The sequence below is a fragment of the Scyliorhinus canicula genome, chromosome 16 (genome assembly GCF_902713615.1).
Source record: "Scyliorhinus canicula chromosome 16, sScyCan1.1, whole genome shotgun sequence".
In the NCBI taxonomy this organism is placed as follows: domain Eukaryota; kingdom Metazoa; phylum Chordata; class Chondrichthyes; order Carcharhiniformes; family Scyliorhinidae; genus Scyliorhinus; species Scyliorhinus canicula.
In genome coordinates, this window is record NC_052161.1 from 107,852,206 (window position 1) to 107,879,774 (window position 27,569).

The window sequence follows — 27,569 nt, forward strand, 5'->3', positions numbered from 1 at the left end:
TCGCGCAAATGCACGATGATGTCATCCGCGCATGCGCGGGTTGGAGTCTTTCAATCCGTGCATGCGCGGCTGATGTCATGTGATGCGTCAGCCGTTGCAAATTCGTTAAGCCCGCGATGCCGGAGTTCACGGCCGCGGCATACCAGTCCCGACCGGGGACCAGAATCGGTTCCCGGTCGGGGAGGGGGAGGCTGGCGTCAAACCCGCCCGTTTTTGACGCCAGCCGTACGATTTCTCCCTGTTTGGGAGAATCGCGCCCCAAGTTGCTGGCAGGGCGGGCTCAATCAGAGCGTGCCCTACCAGCGTGACGTTTTGGGATCTGCTCCTTAACTGCCTCAAGGGCGGCTTGTCTTGCGATATTTTTAGGAACATGCACAAGAGAAAGATTAAGGGGCAGATCCCCAAACGTCACGCTGGTAGGGCACGCTCTGATTGAGCCCACCCTGCCAGCAACTTGGTCTTTTAAATGATCGGGGTGTGTTTTTTAAAGGGCGCCCTGGTACAAAGAATTAAAAATAGGATACCACTCCTTCCCCCAGACAGCCCCCTCCACAGACATCCGCCACAACAGAACACGTCTCCTCCGCCGCTTCTTCGGCATTGGCCCCTGGCACTGCCTGGGCACTGTACCCAAGCAGTGTCAGGGTGCTGCCTGGGCAGGACCCTTCTCCCCCACTGGGGGCTATATTTACATGTGCACCTCTGGTGGGTTCTGCTCACCAGATGCACACCAGGTGGGACTTGTGATTCATATCAGTGTGCCCTCACGCCGGCATCAATGAACAATTTAACAGGACAGGGTGGTGGGGAGCTAACAGATATAAAGGTCAGGCGTTGGATTCTCCCTCCCACCGTGCCACATTTCGGTTTCACCCCGCCGGCGGGATGCTCCATTACGCCGGCTGGTCAATGGGTTTCACATTATGGGGCAGCTCCACGCTGTCGGGAAACCCCCGAGGGGCTGCCACACAACGGAGCATCCCGCCAGCGGAGAATCCAGCCCCTGATAATTATATTTAAATATATTCAAATAGGAATTCCAACATTCAACGACGGGATTCCCCTTATGTCATTGGCGGGGGAGGGGGACAATTGCAACAGGAAATCCTGTCGGCGTAAAATGTGTTTTGGTTCCTGTCGCCGATCTCACCCCCCTCAGGTCAAGACAGGCGACCCTGTGCTCTCCCAGAAATCCAGGTACTACCTCCGCAAAGCCATCAGGGATGCCAAGAAGCAATACCAGATTAAGCTAGAGTCACAGACTAACAACACGGACTCTTATCAGTTGTGGCTAGGCTTAAACAACGTAACGGGCTGCAGAGCAAAGCCAAGTAGAATCTCCGCTGTAGGCACCCCTCACCGATGAATTCAATGCATTCTGTGCTCGCTTTGAGCAAGAAACAAACACACCATTGTAATTTGTCCCAGCAGCCTCGGACACACCCATACCTATCGTCACAGCTTCCAAAGTCAGATTGGCTTTCTTGAAAGTGACCCCTCAGAAAGAAACGGGTCCTGACGGAGTCCTTGGTCGCATACTCAGATCCTGCGTAAACCAAACCCCCACCTATTTCAAGAAGACCACCGTCATATAGGTGCTAAAGAAGAACTAGGCAACGTGTCTCAACGACTACCATCCAGTGGCCTTGACATCCATCATTATGGATAGAACCTTTTAGAGGTTGGTCATGGGACACATCAACTCCATACTCCCAGAATGTCTTGATCCACTGCAATTCGCATGTCGCCACAACCGGTCCACATCAGACGCCATCTCCCTGGCCCTACACCCATCCCTAAAGCATTTCGGCAACCAGGACTCCTATGTCAGACTCCTGTTCATTGACTACAGCTCCGCCTTCAACACCATAATCCCATCCAAGCTCATATCAAAACTCTAAAACGTAGGACTTGACTCCTCCCTCTGTAACTGGATCCTCGACTTCCTGACCCACAGACCACAACTCTAATCCACGATAGTCCTCAATATCGGGGCCCCACAAGGCTGCGTACCTAGCCCCTACTATACTCCTATACACACTCGAGTGTGTGGCAAAATTTGGCTCCAACTCCATCAACAAGTTTGCTGATGACACGTCCGTAGTGGGTCGGATCCCGAACAACAATGAGTCAGTGTACAGGAGGGAGAAAGAGAATCTAGTGGAGTGGTGTAATGATACCAATGTTTCCCTCAATGTCAGCAAAACTAAGAAGTTGATCATTGACTTCAGGAAGTGAAGTATTGTATACACCCCTATCTGCATCGATGGTACTGAGGTGAAGATGGTTGACAACTTCAAATTCCTCGGTGTGCATATCACCAACAATCTGTCCTGATCCACCCACGTTGACTCTACGACCGACAATGCACAACAGTGCCTATACTTCCTCAGGAAACTAAGGAAATTCGGCATGTCCACATTGACTCTTTAAGTCCCTGGGGGTCACCATCACCAACAGTCTGTCCTGGTCCACTCACGTGGATGCAAGTTAAGAAAGACCAACAACATCTCTACTTCCTACGGAAGCTAAAGAAATTTGGCATGCCTACATCGACTCTCATAAACTTCCATAGATGTGCGATAGCGAGCAATCTATATGGCTGCATTACAGCCTGGTATGGCAACTGCTCAGTCCAAGATCGCATGAAACTGCAGAGTGTGGTGAACTCAGCCCAATGCATCACACAAGCTTGCCATCCTCCCATTGATTCTGTATACACCTCCCGCTGCCTCAGGAAGGCAGACAGCATTATCAGAGACCCCTCCCACCCATGATGTGGATATGCCGGCGTTGGACTGGGGTGAGCACAGTAAGAAGTCTTACAACACCAGGTTAAAATCCAACAGGTTTGTTTCAAACACGAGCTTTCGGAGCACTGCTCCGAAATTCACCTGAGGAAGGAGCAGTGCTCCGAAAGCTCGTGTTTGAAACAAACCTGTTGGACTTTAACCTGGTGTTGTAAGACTTCTTACTGTGCCCTCCCACCCAGGTATTGCCTTCTTCCAGACCCTTCCATCAGGCAGAAGGTACAGAAGTCTGAAGACCCGCACATCCAGACATAGGAACAGCTTCTTCCCCACAGCTAATAAACTCCTCAATAACTCTTCCTTGGACTGATCTGTTCCCTGTAAGAACACTATTCATGACGCTCTATGCTGCTCTTGCTCATGTATTTGCTTTGTTTGGCCTCTTGTTCCGTACTTTTTTTTTTTTTTTTTGTTTTTTTTTATAAATTTAGTGTAACCAATCATTTTTCCAATTAAGGGGCAATTTAGCGTGGCCAATCCACCTAGCTTGCACGTTTTTGGGTTGTGGGGGCGAAACCCACGCAGACACGGGGAGAATGTGCAAACTCCACACGGACAGTGACCCAGAGCCGGGATCGAACCTGGGACCTCAGCGCCGTGAGGCGGTTGTGCTAACCACTAGGCCACCGTGCTGCCCGCTCTTGTTCCGTACTGTAACCAATCACTGTTTGTCGATGTACCATTTGTCAATGTTCTCAATTGATTATTCTTTTTGTCTACTATGTATGTGCTGTGTACGTTCTCTCGGCTGCAGAAAAATACTTTTCATTGTACTTCGGCAAATGTGACAATAAATCAAATCAAAATCAAATCCTACCAACTATTACAGATGCACTATAGAAAGCATCCTATCTGGCTACATCACCGCCTGATATGGCAACTGCTCGGTCCAAGACCTTAAGAAGCTACAGAGAGTTGTGAACACAGCCCAGTCCATCACACAAACCTGCCTCCCATCCATTTACTCTCTCTACACCTCCCACTGCCTTGGGAAAGCGGGCAGCATAATCAAAGACCCCTAACGCCCGGCTTCCAACTTCTTCCATCGGGCAAGAGATAGAAACATCTGAGAATATGCACCACCAGATTCAAAACTGGCTTTTTCCTCACCGTTACCAGACTCCTGAATAACCCTCTTATGGAGTGATCTGATCTCTTCACACATCTCCTCTACTTAGTACTGCACTCCTGTATGCTTCATCCAATACCTGTGTCTATGTATTCACATTGTGTATTTTATGTTTGCCCTATGTATTTTCTTTTCATGTACGGATTTATCTGCCTGAACTGTACGTAGAACAATACATTTCACTGTACCTCGGTGCACGTGACAATAAACAAATCCAATCGGCTCGGCAATTTTCCAGCGGGTAATGGAGAATATCTTCCACGGTCTGCCGAAGGTGTCCGTCTATCTGAACAAAGTGCTCATCACGGGCACCACGGCGAAGGAGCAAATGGACAACCTGCAAGAAATAGTCTCGCGGTTTTCCCAAGTTGGCGCTCGGCTAAAGAGGAGCCAGTGTGTGTTCTGCGCTACACCAGTGACCTATTTAGGTTACAAGGTGGAAAGGATGGTCCACACCTGGTGGAAGATAAGGTTCGGGCCATAAAAGGAGCCCCAACCCCAAAGAACGCCATTGAACTCCGTTTGCTCCTAGGTCTGGTAAATTACTGTGGGAAGCTCATTGCAAACCTGGCCACTTTATTGGTTCCACTCCATTTTGTTGAAAAAGGCCCAGAAGTGTTTCTGGAGTGCCTCACAAGACAATGCATTCAGGAGTAAAAAAGTGCCTGTTGTCCACACAGCTCCTCACGCACTATGATATAACTCGGCTGCTAATCCTGACGGCATTAGGGGGCTGCTGGCACACAGATGGGACGATGGCATGGAATGCCCCATTGCTTTCGCTTTGAGGACCCTGGCAGACACTGAGCAATGTTACACTTAAATCAAGAAGGAAGGTTTGGTGTTAATATTTGGAGTCAAGAAATTCCAACAATATATTTATGTGTTGTATTTCTCCATTGTGACACACCGCAAGCCATCTTTTTAAGGAGGGTAAGGAATCCCACCCATTGCATTGGCTAGAATTCAGCATTGGGAGCTTCTGAAAATTCCCTTTGACACTGCCCTGATACGCAGATCGCCCATGCCAATGTTCTCAGTCGTCTACCGTTGCCCGTAAGTGCCCCATTCCTATCAGTGGCAGATGAAGTAGTTGCAACTCGCAAATTTATGGATATTTAGCCGGTGACAACTACTCAGGTGCGTGCATGGACGCAGCGGGATCCGAGAATAGCGAAGCTTTGCCTCATGTTTTTCAGCGGTGGAGCACAGAGGGTCCTTCCTGTAGCCTCCTGGCCTTTCGCAGAAGTTCTCAGAACTCAGTGTGGAGAATGGTGTCATATTACAGAGGCAGCACGGTGGTGCAGTGGGTTAGCCCTGTAGCCTCACGGCGTCGAGGTCCCAGGTTCGATCCCGGCTCTGGGTCACTGTCCGTGTGGAGTTTGCACATTCTCCCCGTGTTTGCGTGGGTTTCGTCCCCACAACCTAAAAGATGTGCAGGCTAGGTGGATTGGCCATGCTAAATTGCCCCTTAATTGGTAAAAATTAATTGGGTACTCTAAATTCAAAAAAATAAATAAATAAAGAAAAGTAATTCACAGGATGCACATTGTGGTTGCGTGGATGAGTAGGCTTCTCGAGGGGGTAGAGGATAGGTGCGGGTGGTGCGCAGGAAGGCCTGCAAATCAAGTCCACATTTTGGGCAGCAGGATAGCATGGTGGTTAGCATAAATGCTTCACAGCTCCAGGGTCCCAGGTTCGAATCCCGGCTGGGTCACTGTCTGTGTGGAGTCTGCACGTCCTCCCCGTGTGTGCGTGGGTTTCCTCCGGATGCTCCGGTTTCCTCCCACAGTCCAAAGATGTGCGGGTTATGTGGATTGGCCATGCTAAATTGCCCGTAGTGTCCTAATAAATGTAAGGTTAAGGGGGGGGGTTGTTTAGTTACGGGTATAGGGTGGATACGTGGGTTGAGTAGGGTGATCATGGCTCGGCACAACATTGAGGGCCGAAGGGCCTGTTCTGTGCTGTACTGTTCTATGTTCTATGTTCTATTATGGGGAGCCTGCGTAGCCCGCATGAAGATGTTGGCCCGCAGTTATGTCTGAAGGCCCGGCATCGATGGGCACATGGAGAGGGTTATGCACAGCTCCTCAGCACATCTGATACTCCCCCAGAACCCACCCTTCATCCATGGGAATGGCCTAGATGCCCATGGGTACAGCTACATGCCTCTAAGGATGGAAAGTTAAATACATCTCTCTTCAAATACCGCTGGCTTCCTCGAGTTACTAAACCCATGAAGAAAGATCAATGGGGTGAGAGATTGGAGTTCGCCACTGTCTCTGCAGCTGTGACACAACCTCTTTGAGACTGGAGGAAAAGTGAGAAAATTGGAAAGAAAAATCTTATTTTATGTCATGTACTCTTACATATTCCATGCAGCTGAAATAATTGTAAATGAAAAGCATTGTACGTTGCAGGCTGGGAATTTACAGCATCTTTTTTGTTTTGATGTCTCACAGGAAAACTTTTTTTTTAACCAGGCTTTTTGCTTCTATTTTGCTGTTTTCATTTCCATGTTCATACCTATCATTTTTTCCCACATTTTAAAGACAGTAATATCTTTGCTGTTGGAGGTGATAGGTGTAAAAGCAACAACTCAGCCTGGCATATAAATCTGAGTCATACATCAATGCGGAGTAGAGCTTGTAAATAGAAATTGGCACTTTCCACGATTTTCTCCCCCTTCACCCTGCAAATAATTTATTTGGCATCTTCATACACATCCAGCTGGGAATTTTTAAAAATGGAACCTATTACATGTCATTGTTGCTGTGAAATTATTTGTATAATTCACTGTTTGGGGCATTTTGTCACTTGTTAAGGAGCACCTTGCTGAATTGGTGTTTCTGTCTATCCCGCTTTCATTGTCAAAAACGCTACAATGGTATCACTTCATTCAACGATGATACTCTCCTGTGAATTTTTTCATCTTTCTCTGTTGCCATCAAATTCCAGAGGCTGCAGAAGTGAAGTCTGGTCTCCTGACTCCAAAATGCTTTTTTTATTTTTGCCTTCACAGGATGTAACTGTTGCTGATTAGCTCAACCTGTATTACCCATAGCTGTAATTGCCCTTGAGAAGATGTTCATATTCTTTCTTGAATTTCTCCAGCATGTGTGGTGAAGGTACTGTCACAATGCTAAAGAGAGTTCCAGGACTCCATCTCGGCAAAAGGGAAGAAAATACAATGTTTTCCAGTATGTCATGGAGGGGAACATGGAGCTGGTGGTACTCTTGGGAGGTGCAGTTGATTAAATCTTGGTGAGTTTAAGTGCATCTTGTTGATGGTACACAGTGCAGCATTGATATGCCAGTGGTGAAGGGGTGAACATTTAAGGTACGGATTGGGTGCCGATTGAGTGGGTTGCTTTGCCCTGGATGGTGTTGAGCTTCTTGAGTGTTGTTGGAATTGCACAGATTCAAGCACACTTCTGACTTGTGCCTTTGAGATTGTGTCACTCATAGCAGAATAACTAGCCTCTGAGCTGCTTTTGAAGCTATGGGACGAGATTCTCCCAAAAGGGAATAAAGTCCCCTAGCGAGAGTGTTTAACCGTGTGCTTCCTGGCACTCGCAGTGCCGAAAAACACATGCCTATTCAATGTGACTCGCATTGTACAAGGGGCCTGAACGGGGAACGCACGGCCGAGGCCACACATAGCCTGCTTTGTACAGTGGGGAGCTCAGCTCGCCGGAACTCTCCAGTGTAGCGAGATCGGGGCGCCATTTTTAAATGCTGCCCGATCTTTGAAATGATGCCCGACCATCCCCCCCCTCCACCCCCCCCCCCCACCCAAGCCTGAATGCACTATGGAAGGGTCCTCGGCTACCCCCCGCACCCCCCAAACACCCACCCCTGACCAAATCGTGCACGCGCCAAAAATGCCAGTTTGGCACCTCGACAGTGCCAACCTGGCAATGCCCACGCCAGCTGGCAGTGCCACCAGGGCAACTTGTCAGTGCCATGCTGGCACCCAGATGGTGCTGCCATGGTGCAGGGTTGCCACTGCCAGGATGTCCAAGTTTCAGCTATTTAAAGACGGCCCCTATCTTCTGTTACCCATCAACAGGGGCAGCAGGGTAGCATGGTGGTTAGCATGAATGCTTCACAGCTCCAGGGTCCCAGGTTCGATTCCCGGCTGGGTCACTGTCTGTGTGGAGTCTGCACGTCCTCCCCCTGTGTGCGTGGGTTTCCTCCGGGTACTCCGGTTTCCTCCCACAGTCCAAAGATGTGCGGGTTAGGTGGATTGGCCATGCTAAATTGCCCGTAGTGTCCTAATAAAAGTAAGGTTAAGGGGGGGGTTGTTGGGTTACGGGTATAGGGTGGATACGTGGGTTTGAGTAGGGTGATCATGGCTCGGCACAACATTGAGGGCCGAAGTGCCTGTTCTGTGCTGTACTGTTCTATGTTCTAACCAATCAGCTTACCAGTGTCCTGTGATGTTACCCTTGGATTTTTCACACTCAGCACGTTATCTGAGCAGTGGCCCCACCTCGCAGCTCCAGTGCCATCTATACCTGAAGGTGAGTGAGGGCTTCGAGCCTCACTCCCCCTTTATCCTCCGCTCCCAGAACAGTGTCCCTCTGAAATCCGGTGCTCACTGCTTACTGAAGGTGAGTGAACCATCTCAAAGGCAGCGAATCCACACCAGAGCGGCCATGAGTGGCCAGTCCCACCAGATGAATCAGTCCTTGGTCCCCCTTGCCCAACATTAGGGAGCCAAGGAGCAATACTCCCCAAGAGTCAGTACTCAGATAGATGGAGCATTCTGGGTCAGGCATGGAGAAAATAGCATCCAAAGTCTCTGATGACAGTTTGGCCAGGGAGAGACAGCAGATAGGACTCTCCAGATAATCGGCATGGAAGCGATGCTCCCCGATGCGTTACCTGCCCCCGACCCAGCCCCACAACTGCTGGGAACAGAGCTGCGGGCAAACTGGAGAAGGAGATCCCCTCCGCCTCCAAAGACAGGGGAACCTATGGACTTTGGTGGGGGTGGGAATAATCCTCATGAGACCCACAATGATAACCCAATTGATCTTCCCATGGGGCTCATGGAAAAAAGCTTCCCCACTGAGGGGAATCAGCTGCCTATCAACTGGGACTTGTGAACCAGATATGTAAAAGCCAGCCAGGATTGGGGCCGGCATAGTGGACTTATGTGCTATAATAATAATAATAATAATAATAATCGCTTATTGTCACAAGTAGGCTTCAATGAAGTTACTGTGAAAAGCCCCGAGTCGCCACATTCTGGTATCTGTGCGGGGAGGCCGGTACAGGAATTGAACCCACGCTGCTGCTTTGTTCTGCATTACAAACCAGCTGTTTTAGCCCACTGTGCTAAACCAGCTGTATGCTGCGTTGTGGCCTTTACCTTTGTTTGCCTAAATGAACCTTCATTGTTTACCCATCTTATATAATGGAATCAAATGCTACGCAGCGAACACCCCCACTTCTGAACTTGTACTGTTCGGGGGAAGATCATTAATGAAGCAACTGAAGATGGCTGTGCCTCAGCCACTACCTTGAGGAACTCCAATACGAATGTTTCATGGCAGTAATAAAAAGAAAGCACAATTTCTTGAATTTGCCATGCTTTTATTCCTGATGGGTAGAATGAGTGTCAATTAATGAATAGACTGATGATTCACCTTTTGGAAAGGAAAGTAGACTATTTGGGATTGAAATCAATATGAAACAAAAACTGCAAACTGACAAGCAGGCCGAACAACTGACGGGAGATTTGAAATGATTAAATTGAGTATAAAGTGTTTAAGATGATTGCCAGATTTGATTGGTGGATAGAGAGAAACCAGTTCCTCTGGCGGACACACTGGAGGACATTACCTTAACACTAGATCTACGTTATTCAGAGGTGATGATGGTCAGCATTCTATTGCACACAGGGTAGTGGAAATCTAGAATTTGCTTCCCCCAAAACTGGGGAATGGGGGGGGGGGGGGTGTTATTTGCAAATATCAAAGCCAGAGATTGACAGGCAGGTAATTAGAATTAAGATAAAAGCAAATTAATGCGGTTGCTGAAATCTGATACAAAAACAGAAAATGCTGGAATAACTCAGCAGCTTTGGCAGCATCTTCCAAGAAGGACATATGGACTTGAAACGTTAACCCTGTTTTCTCTCTCCACAGACCTGCTGAACTGTTCCAGAATTTTCTGTTTTTGTTTGCATTTGGAATTAAGATACAGATTACTCACGACCCAATTTAATGAAAGAATAGGCTCAAAAAGCTGAATGGCTTGATGGCTGAAGCTCCTCTTCTGCATTGTATTTTCCTGTGATTCTGCAACCTACCCTTCAATATGAGAGAGCCAACATTCCAATCATAAGCTTCACTTCAGAACAGAGTAAGAGTCAAATGAGCATCAATTAAAAACTAGGAAGAGAATCTAGAAAAGCATAATAGGATGGATGAGTTAACTGATTATTAAACATTGGGTCAGGTCATCTCAATGAAGGAATGGAAAGAGGTTTTAACTTGCAGAAACAAGGGACCCATGAACTTAAAAAGAGAGTGAAAAACCAAAGGATAAGATGTGAAAATGGGAGAGCTGTAATGTGAAGCAAAACAGAGGATCAGGCCCTCTTTGGGATTCAGTTGGCTTCAAGATGACACAACTATGAGATCTTTGCATTGGAAAACTGATTCTGAGCCAATCCGATCCAAAATGCTCCAGGGTCTGTTGATGATGTGACAGACGGAAAGATCTATAGCATTTCAAATCACTGTGTTGGGGGTGGAAGTTCTATTTTATGCCAATCTTATGTCTTCAGCAGCATTTATTGACTTTCAGTGGAATTAAGCATACAATGCTAACTGTTATTACTACATACACACACAACTATTATTAATAGTGACATAATCTTGAGGTATTCATGTTAAAAATGAATTTGCAAATAATTCAGCACATGGTAGGTTTCAAGCTCAAAGGGAATGGCTGAGCAATTCTGAAATATATATGATATGAGAAAAAATACAGGAAAGTAGAGTTGATGTAGAAGATCAGTTATGATCCTACTGAATGTTGGAGCAGACTCGAGGGGCCACATGGCTTACGCCTTTCCCTATTTCTTACATTCATATCAATACCAACACATCTGTCTTCAAACCTTCCTTTCACTCTGGCTATGTGTTTCACATTACATTATCTAATTAATTCCTGTTTAAACAGCAGTTACTCCCAGTAGTTTACCGTGGCTTTACCTGTACAGAGCTGCCCGTCAAATAATTCAACTGGAGATAGTTATAGGGGCCCAAGGTTCTCCTACAGGAGTGTTAACAGTTGCCTTGTGCAGATTTGTCCTGAGAGGACTTAATCCCTTGGAGGAGAGCTGGGATAATGCTGGGATAATGAAAGCTTTCAACTGAATGGTAAATCAGCTCAGTGTCTGACAGGTAGCTTTCAACTTCACTGTTACTTTCAGACTTCTTACAGGAACATCCTGAGGAGACAGAGGCCAGAATTTAATAGTGATGATAAATAAATATTAACTCATTTATAACAAAAGGATTGGCAACATATGTTATCACCTATTTATGAGATGTGAAAAATCACTTATATTTGATAGTTCTATGCTGAGAACAAGAATCTTGCAGCTGTCTATTTCACCACTTACTCCATCACTGCCTGGTATACAAATTTGTCACTTCAAAGGCAGATAATCACTGAGTAGATAATTAACTTGACAAAGGTCATTTGTCAAGTTAATGGAATTATCTAAAAGAAACAGAGCTAAATAAATGATGATTGTTTGTCAAATCATGGGCGTCTGCAAGCAAGTCTCCACAGCTTAGCTTTGTATAAAGAGTTGATGAATGACTTGACTCAGCGATCCAAGGTGAGAGAGTCCTGATCCTTTAAAGCCCACTTAATGGGACAGCTGGGTGGCCAGAACAATGTAACACAATTTGTACCATGGCTTCAGGTTTTCAGAGTCTGTTGACATTGAGGCAGTGACTGGAGAATTCTGATTTATAATATGACGTGGTCCAAAATGTTGTCTTACTTTTTCCACATCCGGCCTTTGGTTGTGTGAATTATGTTGGAAATGATGGAGAAGCAAGACGTAATGGTGGCACAGTGGTTAGCACTGCTGCCTCACAGCACCAGGGACCTAGGTTCAATTGCAACCTAGGGTGACTGTGTAGAGCTTACACTTTCTCCCTGTGTGGGTTTCCTCTGGCTGCTCCTGTTTCCTCCTACAGTCCAAAGATGTGCAGGTTAGGTGGATTGGCCATGATAAATTGCCCCTGAGTATTCAAAAAGGCTAGGTGGGGTTACTGGGATATGGTGGGGTCATGGGCCGAGTAGGGTGGTTTTCCAAGGAGCGGTGCATGCTCGATGGGCTGAATGGCCTCCTTCTGCACCGTAGGGATTCGATGATTCTATGATGTCTTGTGGCAATGCTCACGGTGCGAGAAATATCTGTTCTTTTGTAAGGGAATGCTGGGGATCAGAAAGAGGAGTTTCTTTTCAGCTTTTATGTTTGAAAGGCCAAGAGTGCTCCTGCTGGACCCATAATGCACTCTTACCCCTGCCGGTCTTTGTGAGGTTCTTGCCTCATCTCAACTCCTCCCAGCTTCTGACAGTTGACAGAGGAGCTGACCTATTTCTGGCCCTTCCAACTGGCGGGTTGGTGATCTCATCTTGCAGCTTGCTTCTAAATGAGGTTGAGTCCACAAAGTGGCTTCAGGTACATGGAGCAAAAATGGATGAGCAGCAGGCATTCTAAACACTTTACTTCCTTTTGCCCACCTCGGGTGCGATTCAGCGGAAAATTTTCAAAGTGTCATTTTGAGTGGGTTTGGCGGGGTGTTTTGCGTCGGCCGCATTGGCAAGATCGTGGTCTGCATTCAACTGCACCTAGTCCCAAAAAATGAGCCCCCATGTGAATCTGGCCATGCTTGGCTCTCTCGCCGTCTGATTCGCCTGACTCATGCCTTAGCTGTTCACCGTTAACATGGGGGAGCTACTTTTAAACACTCCCTCACCGCTCACTCCCAGTCAACAAACGAGGATGGCAGCGCGCAAACCTGCTCCCTGGACAGGCTTCTTGATGCCGTCTCTGAGAGGTTTTCCTGAGGGGGTCGGAGAACCAGCAGTAGGGTCAGCAGTGCTGCCCACACATGCCACTTGCCCACACACGGTGCCCACACATGCCACCCACTATAGACAGCTCCAACCCATCAAGCGTGCGGCTCACAATGTCCTCTCTTTGTTCCTGGAGGAGAAGATAGCCCATATTGAGAGGTAAAGTGCGAAGGCAGATGGAAGAATCCCAGAGATTCAATTCCTCGCCCCCGATGAGGAACTGTCCCTGGAGATCGTGGGGATGCCCAAGGAGGGAGCAGTGACTGACAGTGAGGTCGGCCTGCCCCAGTGAGGTGAGGCTCCATTGTCCCTTCACCCAGATGACATGTCTCAAGCGAGTTGTTGATGTCGCATAAAAAATATCCTTCCCTCTCACTGGCCAATTTCTTGCAGGATCATCATCTGATGAGGCCGGCCCAGCCGGAGTCGTGCTTCCCCTGCCAGCCAAGAGGAAAGATCCATGGAAAACACCGGAAATGCATCACAGCTATCACCCACACCCCACCAGCACAGAAACTCTCAACTCGGTGGGCAATATTATTGGACAGGCTTCCGGGGCACTATCTGGTCAGCACCACACAGCTGCTGATGCACATCAGGTGGAGGCAGGAATATCCACGGGAGACAGCAGTCAGACGGCTGCAGTATCCCAAGACATAGCTGGGTCCCAGCCAGATGTTGAGCCCTTGGGAAAGGTTCTCCCAGAGCTGATGCAAATGATAGGCCCGAGATTCGGGAGGGGGTGTCAGCGACAATTTTCAGGTGCAGGAGATGGTGCCGACAATGCGTGGCACCCAGGCCAACATTGCTAGGGTGGCGACCGCAGTGGCAAACCTGGGGCATGATGTCAGTGCCTTGAGTGGTGGTGTCCAAGACATGGCTCAGTCTGTTATGACTATGGCTGACAGCCTTGACATTATGTCCCAGATTGCTGAGGCACTCCAGAGCATGGCTGAGTCACTGAGGACCATTGCTTCGAGCGTCGACACGATGGTGCAGGCAATGGGGAGACTCCAGGACTGGCATAATCAGATGACTCAGAGGCTGCATGAGCTCACTCCTGCTGCTCCTCCATCCCATGGAGTCATCCAGGGCCCTACGGGAGCCCTCAGGGATGAGGAAGTGCGAGAGCCTTCCACCAAGAAAACTACAGGGTCTCCAGTTCTTCTGAATCCGCTGCCCCTCCTCACACTGGTGCATCTCAAAGGCAGTGGGCAGAACAGGGTGGCACGGGGATGCCTTTGACACTGGTAAGTCGGCCAGGTCCATTTGGCTCCAGGCCTCCAGACGACGTCTGCTAAGAGCATCAAGGCCGCAGGACACGGAAAGCAGAATGCAGCAGGCTGTCTCTACCTCTGATGTGCATCCTGAGGACACACCTAGAGGTCGTACTAGACGGAAGATGAAGAAGAGTGAGGAGCACTGAGTGGGCACTGGTGAGGTCACTGTCCGTAGCTAGCGGGAATGGAAATTTGTCACGTTAAAATGTTCACCATTATAACACGTCACACTTGATACATAAGAAGCTTCTGTCACGTTAACCTTCACAGTGGCCCTGCATCAACTCCCCCCCCTCCCCCCACCCCCAAAACAGTGGTCGAAGATTAAAAGCCCCAGTGCAAACTCCGTAAAGAGGGTGAGTGTGAATGGTCTGTCAGCAGAAAGGCAAAAGTCAGGCTTCATTAGGTTCCAAGGAGCATTAGAGCTTTTGTCAAAGCAAGTGATCATCACTCTCCTGCCTTGTATAGTGACCTGTTGACAGTGTCAACATCACCCTGGACTGATGTTACATAGACCCTTGGAGGGAAGAACTGGGTGGGCAGAGGGAGAGGGGTAGTGTGATGGGTGTTGGAGCTAGGGGGGAGGGTGTTGACAGCCTCATCCGAGGAGAATCTGGAGACGAAGAGGGCCTCCTTGGTCTTCCTGGCATGTTGGACATTCGCCGCAGCTTGTTGTCCATCCTCTACATCAGCCTTGTGATTATCCTCCAGCCACTCCTGGTCCACTTCCTCCTCCTCGGGTGAAGCTATAAGTCCCTCCACCTCCTCCTCCTCCAGCCACTGTGCCAGACTGTGGAGTGCACAGCAGTCCACCACAAAGCGGTGATCTATAGGGGATATACTGCAGGGCGATGACAGCATGGGTGGCAGTGTGGGCCTCATTATAATGGGCCCACCATGGTTTCAGGCCTCTGTACCAGCACCAGAGCCATGTCCTCAGCTGGTATCTCTTGTCCCCCATGAGCCATCCCTTCATCCTAGGGTGGTCCTCGAGGGCACCAAAGTTGCCATGTGCCCCAGGACATAGCTGTCATGCATGTTACTGAGGAGAGGGTTCACATGTGCATGATCCAAGCACAGCGAGAGCAGCCTCAGCGGGATCCACACCAGCAAACATTTTTGTATCTGGAAGGCATTGGGGAAGGAGGGAGACCGACAATCAGTTAGATCTTCCATCCCAGGACCCTAAAATCCCCCAGTCCTCCCCTACCCTTGTTATGACTGCTCCACCTTCTCTCAGAGTGCCATCCAGCGAGACAGTTGTGCTGGAAAACCTTGCTCTACACACTCACGTCTGGCCACATTAGGAGCCCCTAGACCCCACACCTCTGCTGGGACATTAGGGAGACCGCGCTCAGCTGCCCTCTGCTCATCCAGACACTTACCCTTTAGTCGTGAGAGGATCCTCAGTGGTGAAGCCCTGCTCTTTAGTGTTTGATAGTTGCCAGCTGCCTCTATGGTGGTGATGCTCCTAGAGTACAGGCACACTGTTCAGGCTTCAAAGGTTGCAAGACATGAAGTCCACTAATCAGCCTCTCAGCCATGGCACCTGTGCCTTCGAGGAGGCACTTGAGAGTTCATGAGTGTGAAGTGCTCTCAGAACTAACAAGGCTAATCCCTTCTTTAAGTTAGCTTTCAGCCGTGAAGCTAGTCACAGTCAAAGGGAGTGAAATTGACTTTCATGAGAGAAGCAGCAGTAGGGCTTTCTCCTGGAAGTGTTTGCCAGGACAGACAGGCTGTAGCTGTGATTGCCCCTGGCATGAGTTTCCACATATTTAAATGCGGCTTTCAGGCCTCACTGATGGACAGCTCCTCGCAGCACCACCCCACCTCCCCACCGACCCAAGGATCTCACCAGTCCCCAGAACAACACCAAACCGCCTGAAGCCCTCCCGCCACCGAGCAAAGGGGCAGCAGCTCCCTGAGCTGCATGCCGAAAAATGGAAGTGACTACCCACCTCCTCATTTATCTTCGGTAGCCATTGCGCCAGCTTCACGTTTTTTTGAAAAGGAATTTGAAACAATGCCCATGTGATGTCCCGCTGGGGAGTTGGGTAACTCTGGAAGGCTGCTGAATTCGACATCAATCTTGTTAATGAGACTGAAATGAATAGGCTGAATAAGATTCTTGCCATTTTTGGTCAAGATCCGGAACGCACTATTGGGTTAGATGAATTGCAAAATGGTTCGTGCCCGCAGTGAATCTTGATTTTGCTCTCTCCCGCTATTCACCCAGCAGGCCCGGATCTGTGCTTGATGCAACGTGGAGGCTGGATTGCGCCCCGATAGTTAAAATCAGGCCCTATTTTGTCACATACACCATCGTCCTGTTTTAAAAGCATACTCCACAGACACTTTAATGCTTGCAATTATTCCTATAATTTTTTTCCCCAATATCTTTGAGGTGCATCTGTATAGAATATTTCAGAAGCTTCAGAAAAACACATGTGCCCTTAAATTCCTGGCTCCCCAGCACGGATTGGGGGGGGGGGGGGGGGGGGGTACCTCAAAGATGTGCCAGGGAAACCCACTCAGATGTTTCCAGGTGAGGCTAACTTCCTCTGGACAATTGTGTAGCAATACCACAAAGCCATTTAAATCACTAACTTTGGATGATTCTGCTAGTTTTACACTCATAGTTACTCAGAACGAGTTAGAGAAAATAAAAGCATTTCTAACTTCAGCGTAACCAATTTAAAGATCCAGGCTGAGCCATGCACAGGAAACCTCCAACACTTGTGAGCCCCAGAGGACCACCCCCCCCCTCCCCAACCCACACCAAGTAAGCATCCTACCTGATAGTACTCCCCACCTCCATGGGATTTTGCGCTTCCTCTAACCTGGCCCACTGACCCAAGTGGACCCAACTCCCAATCGACACCCCCCCCCCCCCCCCCCAACTGACTCAACTATTTTCCCTTCTTATGACCTGAACAACCCCTCCCCCACCTTTCCGACCGCTACCATCCCAAACCAAACCGGTCCCATCCTTCCGACCTGACCAGAACACTAATCCCCACCCCCGATCTGACCTGCATCACCTAGATGTCCGATTATTGTCCCGCTCCCATGACACACTCCCCCAATATCTGACTCCCCGTTCACTGATGTCTGACTAGAGTCTTCCCCCAATGTCCATAAATTGTACCCGCCATTCATACGTCACATGTAGTTGCCTGGGTGCAATTTGTTTACAATTCAAGGTGAATTAGACAAGTTGAGTGAGGGGGAATATACATGGCAGATGCAGTATAATGTGGGAAAATGTGAAGTTATCCCCTTGGGATGGAGAAACAGATTGGCAGAGTATTATTTAAATGGTGATGGATTGGGAAATGTTGATATACAAAGGGACCTGGTTATCCTTGCACACCAGTCACTGAAAGCAAGCATGCAGGTACAACAAATGGTATGTTGTCCTTCATTGCAAGAGGATTTACGTACGGGAGCGAGGATGTCTTACTGTAGCTGTACCAGGCCTTGGTGAGAGCACACCTGGGGTATTGTGTGCAGTTTTGGTCTCCTTATCTCCGAAAAGCTGTACTTGCCATCGAGGGACTGCAGCAAAGGTTCACCAGACAGATTCCTGAGATGGCAGAATTGGCTTATGAGGAGAGATTGGGTTGACTAGGCCTGTATTCACTGGATTTTAGAAGAATTAGAAGAATGACGTATGAAATTTTGATGGGGCTGGACAGTCTGGATGTAGGTGTGTTGTTTACTCTGGCTGGAGTGTCGATAACAAGGGGTCATTGTCTCAATTTATGGGGTGGGGCATTTAGGACTGAGATGGGGAGAAGTTTCTTCATTCAGAGGGTGGTGAACCTGTGGAATTCTTCACCACAGAAGGCTGTTGAGGCCAAATCATTGAATATATTTAAGAAGGAAATAGCGAGATTTCTGGCCTCTAAGGATGTTAGAGGGTGTGGGGACAGCGCTGCAGCAGTGAGATAGAGGATCAGCCATGATCATGTTGAACAGGGTCAAAAAGCTGAATGGCCTACTCCTGCTCCTATTTTCTAATTTTCTATGTCTCTAGTACAGGTGTCAGAATATTCTGTTGGCTGTATATTCCAGAGACATTTTATTAGTCCATGACTGCGCAATCATTGTTTCAGAACAAGTAATTGCATTTTGATGTCTTGTCTCAGAAACATTTGCTAAATTTCAGGATTATGCAACGCGTAAGGGTCCTTTGTGTTTATTCCCTTATTTGCCCTTTCTGTTATCTTGCTATGTTACATTTTTGATCCATGGATGATTAATGGACATGTATTTTTAAGGCAAGCAGCCTGTATCTTTAATTCAAGCAGAAGAATGCAGAAGTTACAAGAGAGATCATCCTGCCATTCTGTGCTGGTTTAAACTGGAGCTGTAGACTTTTCGGCACCAGAGAGAGAAATTGGCCCAAAAGACTGCGCTCTGACTGAAAACAGGTGGTGATTAGATCCTATCCCACTCAAATGCTTTCAGAACCCCAAACTTTCAGTTTTGATTTGGGTAGTTTGGGTACAGCACTCTGCTAACTCTCTCCAGAGAAAGCTGAAGTGGATTGACTAACTCTCTCTCCAGAAAGCCTGCTGTGAGTATTATCTCTCTCCGGAAAACTGGGGGTACTGTATTTTCTTAGCTACAGAAAACCTGATTTTTACCCATTTCCACCCCTTTGTGTTTGTGTGTCTTGTGTGTGTGTGTGTGTGTGTGTGTGTGTGTAGAGGGTGGGGGAAAGTTAAAGTGGCAATTAGGTATCAGTTAATAGTTAACCAGTTGTATTTGCTGAATATTTCATTATAGTTCTTGTCACAAATAAACAGTAATTGTGTTTACATTTACAAACCTGGTGAATGTAATCTTTGGGCAGCCAAGGGCCAAAGACTTTGAGTATTTTCAATAAGAATTATTGGCTATTTCATTTGGGTTATGACCCCTGGACACGTGGGGCTGGAATTGATCGTGCATGGGCGCCGCTTGTCGCACCAAAAGCCAACAGGAAGTGGGGCATTTTGTTTCCATCCCACTTGATGGAATGCCAGCTGTATATTGTCATGTTCTGGGCTGTGTCCATCATCTATAGAGCCTCGCAGTTTTAAAAAGGATCCAGCCAGAGAAAGAAAAATTAGGAATTGTATTTTCAGAAAAATCACATCCTCGCTACTACGTATAATGTTGAAAAGGTGATCTGAAAGTGTGATGAAACAATAAGGGTTTGTAGACAGGAAGAATGGCAGATGTACAGTTTGTAATAAGGTACAAATATATCACTGCAGTTTTCTCTAATGAGCATCATGTAACAACAAAATAAGCTTTGTTAAAATTAAAATTTTGCCTGTCAGAATGCTGCTCCCCAATTAGTAAGATTGTAGTCACCACCAGCTTCAAGGTTGATGAGTGATGAGAAATCCAAGTGACTTATTACTGTAAAAGTTGGAAGAATTTGCTGTAATTGCTGTCACTGTCAATTCCCGTGGCCTTTTGGATGATTTGCATTAAACTAAACCCAGCCAGGCTGTTGGATGTAAATGTTTCCATGGCATTTTTCTTTGCGAAAGAGAGACAATTTTCCTGATGGCCAGTCGAATACTTCACCATCATCAAAAATAGATTACCTTGTCACTCCATCATTGCTGTTTGTGGGATCTTCCTCTGCACAGGTTACTAACAGTGACTTTTGATGCTCTGAGGATGCATTCATTTTTGATTCATTTGTTTTTTTTTGTTTTGGCACTGAAGGGTCCCCAAATAACCCATGAGATGGATTGTGATCTCAGTACTGTACAGAGGGTCAAAGTGCTTTCCTGCTATTCTGTCAAATCGCCCACATTTGCCATCTCGAGTTGGAGATATTCCTGGAGATCATGTTGACATCCAATCATGTGACGAATGAACACATTATGCCTGCACAATCGTTTACATTCAGGTGGCACCTCCTCTCGTTGAGACACTGCTGCATGGGACTTTCTGAGAAACAGGTGACCACTCGTGAACAGGCGAAGAAGTAAAGCCAAGAGCAGAAATAGGTGAATCTGAAGATCAGGAAGGATTTCATCAGGGGAAAACCAGAGGTGGGAATAACTTTAATTCTATTAATTCTAATAGTAATCCACTGAATTTTTCCCAATAACTGGTACCAATATTTCTTAGCACCATGTGTAAGACCCTAAGCCCCCATATTGGGCAGCACGGTAGCATGGTGGTTAGCATAAATGCTTCACAGCTCCAGGGTCCCAGGTTCGATTCCCGGCTGGGTCACTGTCTGTGCGGAGTCTGCACATCCTCCCCGTGTGTGCGTGGGTTTCCTCCGGGTGCTCCGGTTTCCTCCCACAGTCCAAAGATGTGCGGGTTAGGTGGATTGGCCAGGCTAAATTGCCCTTACTGTCCTAAAAAATAAGGTTAATGGGGGTTGTTGGGTTACTGGGTATAGGTAAATGTGGGCTTGAGTAGGGTGATCATTGCTCGGCACAACATCGAGGGCCGAAGGGCCTGTTCTGTGCTGTACTGTTCTAATTCTAATTCTAATTCATGCCTTCCTTAAGCAGAATGTAGAGTTCATGTTTTGACATTTTAGAGGGTGAACAGAACATGGTGCTTAGAGTGGTTAGCACTGCTGCCTCACAGTGCCAGGGACCTGGGTTCAATTCCGGCCGTGGGTCACTATCTGTATGGACTTTGTTAGTTCGCCCTGTGTCTGTGTGGGTTTCCTCCGGATGCTCTGGTTTCCTCCCACAGTCCAAAGATGTGCGGGTTAGGTAGATTGGACATGATAAATTGCCCCTTAGTGTCCAGGGATGTGTAGGTTAGGTTATGGAGATATGTGAATAGGGCGGAGTGGATGGGTGAGTGGACATCGGCAGAGTGCTCTTTTGAAGGGTCGATGTAGACTTTAAAAAAAATATTTTTTAAAATTGAGGTTTGGCAAATTTCTTCTGCTTGTTTGTTGGCCACAAACAGGTCCCGGAACAATTGGGTGAACGGCCCCCACGTTCTGCTGAAGCCGTTGTCTGACCCTCGGATGGTGAATTTGATTTTCTCCATTTGGAGAGATTTCGAGAGGTCGGACAGCCAGTCTGCAGCTTTGGGTGGTGCTGCTGACCGCCAGCCGAACAGGATTCTATGGCGGGTGATCAGGGAGGCAAAGGCAAGAGCGTCCGCCCTCCTCCCCAGGAATAGATCTGGCTGGGGTCGATGCAGACTTGATGGGCTGAATGGCCTCCTTCTGCACTGCAGCTGCAGCCTCACCATGCATTCCTTCAGGATCATTAGACTTTTCCCTTTTTTCTTAGTTTGAGGACTCTTCCATTTCCTTGGCTATCAATTTGTCACCCCATTGCTGTGTGAGGTTATAAGGGGCGGGGAAGACCGCAATGATCCTGGTGACTATCTGTGTCTGCGTATTGCAGCTCCACCTGCGCAATCCAAGCAGCAGAATTGCATCTTCAGCATTCCAATGGGCTTTTCTATTGTTACCTTTGTTGAGGTTTGGGAGGCACTCTTGCTCTCCTCTGATGGACCGTGTGGGTTCTGCACATGGATATATGAGCCAGATCTTCAGAGGATGACTCCTGTTCCCCAGCCATTTCTGCAGTAACTGAAGGGGGAGCAAACAGTGTGGCACCTGAGAGTGATTGAAGATGTAAGAATCTTGAGAGCTCCCTGGGACGTGAGCACACACTTGCAGAATTTATTTACAGTGCAGTTGTTTCTGCAGAAAGCCATTATAACATTCTTTCTTTCTTGCTGCGCAGAAAATCGAGACTCTGCTCTGACTCCTTTCACAATAAATAACATTTAACAGTCATCTCATATTCTTACCAAAAGTCCATCTAATCCTGCATGCAGCACATTAAGAACGGTTTCTAAAGGGAGCAAAACATTTTGTCAACGTTTTGCAATCACACATCAAGAGCCTAATAGAAAGAGCCTTCAGAAAACAAACTCTGACATCAAGGAGATTGCTCCTTCCCTCCATGGACTATAGAACTGGTTATTGAAGATCATAAAACGTAATGGAGAAAATTAACCAACATTACACAGATGTTTCTCCATAAAAATCTCTGGGCTCACTCGAGATTCTGCTAATTGTATAGCCTTTGAAATATTTTGTTGAAAAACTGGCAAGTCCAGGATTGATTTAATTTGGTTCCCCATCTGAGGGACAAAGGTGGAAGAACAATCCGCGATCTGATCTCAAGGGGCTGCAACCTTTAAAGTGTATGATGTTGGAACAGAAGACATGAAATAAGTATTAATTTAATTATGATCAGATGCAACATACTCGGTTGAAGTTGGAATTACTTTATATTTTTTGTTGAGTACTAAGACCAAAAGCTTACCTCAGTTCATTTCCATAATATTGAAGAATGGCAAACATAAGTCAATCCTGATAGGGCCACGAACGGACAATGGTCGGAATTTTCTGGCCGTTGCGATTCCCTGTTTCCGCAGGCAGCGCATCCCAGGGTTTCCTGAAGGCGTGGGGTCGCTTCAATAGGAAATTCCATTGACAAGTGGCGGGAATAGTGAATCCTACTGCCAGGGAATGGCGTGACGCTGAGAAACACTGGGCTGGGTGACCGGAGAATCCAGCCCAATATATTTCTGGAAAACCTCTCTCTGAGCTTTAAGAAAACACCATGTCCAAAAGCAGTTTGTTTTCGATAAACTACCGCCAACAATTTAGAATTGTATTAGTTTCTATCATGAGTGGCTTTTTTTTTGTTTTATGCAGATACATCTGAGATTATATTATGTTAAAATTGCAGTTAAATACACAGAGAAGCCAAAGGAGACCTCAGGCCAAGATATAGACAATGAGTGGAATGTTGTGACTAAGTACTGTGGAGGAATGTGGGGGGAGGGTCCCATTTTTGTGTGGTTGTTGATGTGTTGGGTAAGCTGGGTCCATGTGGACTGCGTTTGATGCAGTGTAGAGAGAGACAGGCTTCCAACACTTGATGAGATGCAACACGATTTTATTTAACATCTAACTATATTACATGCTTAACTGTGGGTTGACACTATGCTGACTTGACTGGAGACCTGAGGCTAGCCTGACCAGACTAACTGATTGCCACATGGTGTTTGTACTAGCTGCTGCTCCTCACAAGCTCTGACTGTCTCAGAGGCTGGATCGCGAGAGAGCGGGAAAACTGGTGCCCTCTGGCTTTCTAGTGGTCGTGTCCTGTCTGGTGATTGGCTGCTGTGTTCTGTGTGCTCACTGGTCATCCTGTGTGCCAATCACTGCCTGTCTGCACTCCATCATGTATATTATGACAGTTGTGGGGACGATAGCAGGTACTGGTGGGGGGAATGCCAGTGATGATTGTCGGTGGGTGAGTGGGAGGGAGGTTGAGTGCCCCCGATATCTCCGTGGTGGGGAGTGGGAGTTGTTAGGTTTCTTTGTTAATCGGGGTGCCATTTAAACATGGTTCCCCAATCTCTGTAGTGTGGTTACCAGCTCTATCAGGTCCCAGCCTGCCAGAGTGATGCCGTAAACGATGTCCACTCAGTCTCATTCTTTAAAGAGGCTCAAGATCTGGGGAGAAAACTGGTTTGTGCAACTGGAGAGTGACACGCCAGTCTTCTGTCTGAGTCTGACACTTTGCCAAATTTTGGTACGATTCCGCCCATAGTTAAGTTTATATTGAAGCTGTGAGATGACAGTTAAAAAGTGAGGAAAGAAAGCAAACTTTCTCCTGCTGTATTTGAATCCTGTTCTTGCGACTAATTATGTGATAGAGGCTGCTGAAGCCAGGCTTTGTGCCATTGGTAATATTTTCTTGCTTGAAAATAAAAATGAAAAGCTTCAGGAAGGTTTGCATGCTCTCTCACAATGAATAATCGCTCAAGCTTTCACTCTATCGATTACACCGGGTTACATTTTCACTTAGATGGTGTGTGGATGCAATACAAACTGAGGTCTGACATTGCGAGTGACTATTCATTCCAGGGAAGTCAACAGCCTACTCCTGAAGCTTCCTTTCCTCTCCCACTGCGAATGTTCTCTCTTTTCCTGTCCCCATGCTACCTGCCATTTCAAGCTCTATTTACTTGCAATTTTTTTCTCTTTCACAAATCCCACACCTTTTATTGTCTTTATTTCCCTTGTGACTCCTCCATACTGTGGTGTGGTTAAATACTATTTGAAGGGGAAAAAGATTCAAGGCTCTTGGGCAAGAGCTGTGTAGTCGGACTAATTGGATAGTTCTTTCAAGGAGCTAGCACAGGCACAGTTGCCTGAATGGCCTCCATCTGTGCTGATTCACTCTACATCTCTACAGTATCATGGGCCAGATAATATATTATTTTGCTGCATAATCTCTGCATTGGTAGCATTGTGGTAAAGGAGTCCAACCTCACATTGGCACAGTGGCACAGGGGCGGCATGGTGGCACCCTGGTTAGCGCTGCTGCCTCACAGCTCCAGAGACCCGGGTTTAATTCCAGTCTCGGGTGACTATCTGTGTGGAGTTTGCACTTTCTCCCGTGTCTGCATGGATTTCCTCCGGGTGCTCTGGTTTCCTCCCACAGTCCAAAGATATGCAGGTTAGGTGGATTGGCCATGCTAAATTGCCCCTTGGTGTCCAACAGGTTAGGTGGTGCTACTGGGTTACATTATGAATCCCAATAATTGAGAGCAGGAACCCTCCCCTTTTCCCTGCAGCTGATGGGGCAATGATCTTACTTGTAAACATCCCGTCACATTATCTGAGATTGGTTAATTCAACATAGATTTGGGATTGAATCTGCAGCCTTCCTGAGTTACGTGGCTTAGTACTACATTAGGTATGTCCACTATCAGCTTTTCTGGAAAGGAAATGCCCTGTGGTTTCAATTAACTTAAGTGCCATTTGAACTGCAGCAATGACTGGGTTGATTGGATATAAATGGCGTTCCCATTGTTATATTCCATTTGATCCAGAATTTATTTTTATTTACACCCAATGCAAGTGAGAGACAAAAGAAATCCTTATCTGATTGTGTCCTTCTTGACCCCCTTCAGTTATGCCTCCGCCACAGACTATGTGCAACGAGGATATAGGCCCACAGTGATAGGCAGGAGATGGAATCTTTGGCTGTAATTGTCAAATGGCGAGAGGGGTCAAAGTAACTTACGACTGGATGAAAATTCTACGGAATCATTCTATTAATTAGTTTTATCTCCATTCATGAGTTTCCAAAATGGTTTTCCTGAAAGAATAAAGGATTTCAGCTGTTACTATCTACATGCCAAGTTATGATAATGACTCTCCTCTCTGGAGGGAGGATAGCCTCCTCGACAATTAGTGCTGGGTATTTGTGCTTGACATCCAGGGAGATGTGGATGTCATCAAACTGATCCAAGTTAAACCATCAGGTCACGAAGTCAAGGGGCAGCACGATAGCACAGTGGTCAGCACTGTTGCTTCACAGCGCCAGGGACCCGGGTTCGATTCCCGGCTTGGGTCACTGTCTGTGCGGAATGTGCACGTTCTCCCTGTGTCTGCGTGGGTTTCCTCCCGGTGCTCCAGTTTCCTCTCACAAGTACCGAAAGACGTGCTGTTAGGTAATTTGGACATTCTGAATTCTCCCTCAGTGTACCCGAACAGGCGCCAGAATGTGGTGACTGGGGGCTTTTCACAGTAACTACATTGCAGTGTTAATGTAAGACTACTTGTGACAATAATAAAGATTATTATAGATGTATAAAGCAAAATACTGAGGATGCTGGAAATCTGAAATAAAAACAGAAAATTCTGGAAACACTAAGCAGGTCGGGCTGCATTTGTGAAAAGAGAAACAGAGTGACATTTTCAGGTTGATGACCTTTCATCAGAACTGGGAATAGTAGAGGGGCAATGGGACAAGTAAAGAAACAAAAGATTTGTCCAGCGGAGGTATGAATGGCAGAATCATAGAATCATAGAATTTACAGTGCAGAAGGAGACCATTCGGCCAATCGAGTCTGCACCGGCCCTTGGAAAGTGTACCCCACTTGAACCCACACCTGCACCCTATACCAGTAACCCAGTAACCCCAACTACCCTTTTTGGACACTACGGGCAATTTAGCACGGCCAATCCACCTAACCCGCACATCTTTGGACTGTGGGAGGAAACCGGAGCACCTGGAGGAAACCCACGCACACACGGGGAGGACGTGCAGACTCCGCACAGACAGTGACCCAGCCGGGAACCGAACCTGGGACCCTGGAGCTGTAAAGCATTTATGCTAACCGCCATGCTACCGTGCTGCCCACGGTAGATGTGCAGACTCCGCACAAAACAAACAACTGGAAGTCGAAAGCAAAGAAAGAGAAAAAACAAAACTTGCAGAGGAAAAGGAAACAACACAGAGGCAGAAGTTATGACCTGAAATTGTTGAATTAAATGTGTCGTCCAGAAGGCTTTGAAGTGTCGTACTGAAAGATGAGCTGCTATTCCTCAAACTTTCATTGGAACACTGTGGGAAGCTGAATATAAACAAGTCAACAAGGAGAATTGCAATCACGTCCCAGAGAATGTGACTTCACTGACAATCAACGTTTCAAGATTTGTGTAGCAATATCAGGACATTAATTTTCTACTCGCAAACTTTACTTGCTGTCATCAGAATCTTTGGTCATGTTTTTCTGTCAACAGTCACTTGTCAGGTTTTCCTTTCTGAACCATTAAAATATAGCTGCAGGGTTTAGCCATTGTGGAGCTTCTGTGGAGTGGGTTTATGAAGTATCTTCCCCAGCTCCACTGACAGCTTGTATATAGAAAACATTAATAGCTGAAAGTGGGAAAGGCCTCAGGCAATTTACTAATGTGTACACTATGCAGAGTAACAATAATGATCAGGAGTGTTTCCAAGCATTGGCAGGCGCAGGTGAGCAGACAATAGAACAGTACAGCACAGAACAGGCCCTTCGGCCCTCGATGTTGTGCCGAGCAATGATCACCCTACTCAAACCCACGTATCCACCCTATACCCGTAACCCAACAATCCCCCCATTAACCTTACACTACGGGCAATTTAGCATGGCCAATCCACCTAACCCGCACATCTTTGGATTGTGGGAGGAAACCGGAGCACCCGGAGGAAACCCACGCACACACGGGGAGGACGTGCAGACTCCACACAGACAGTGACCCAGCCGGGAATCGAACCTGGGACCCTGGAGCTGTGAAGCATTTATGCTAACCACCATGCTACCGCGCTGCCCCATGGGGTGGAATTTTCTGAATGGCCGCCTCGGTTGGGGAACGTG

The 27,569-nt window shown here is 47.2% G+C and overlaps 1 long non-coding RNA gene across 2 annotated transcripts in view; it reads left to right on the top strand.

Annotated features, from left to right (window-relative positions):
* LOC119979499 overlaps positions 1 to 27,569 on the top strand; it is a 453,065-nt gene that overhangs the window by 309,500 nt on the left and 115,996 nt on the right. The window contains exon 1 of one of the 2 annotated variants that reach the window (XR_005463744.1): positions 20,093 to 20,401. The exons of the other annotated variant lie outside the window; for it this stretch is intronic. This is a non-coding gene — a long non-coding RNA (uncharacterized LOC119979499). Of the gene's footprint in view, positions 1 to 20,092; positions 20,402 to 27,569 lie in introns of those variants that run through there. 2 annotated transcript variants of the gene reach the window in all.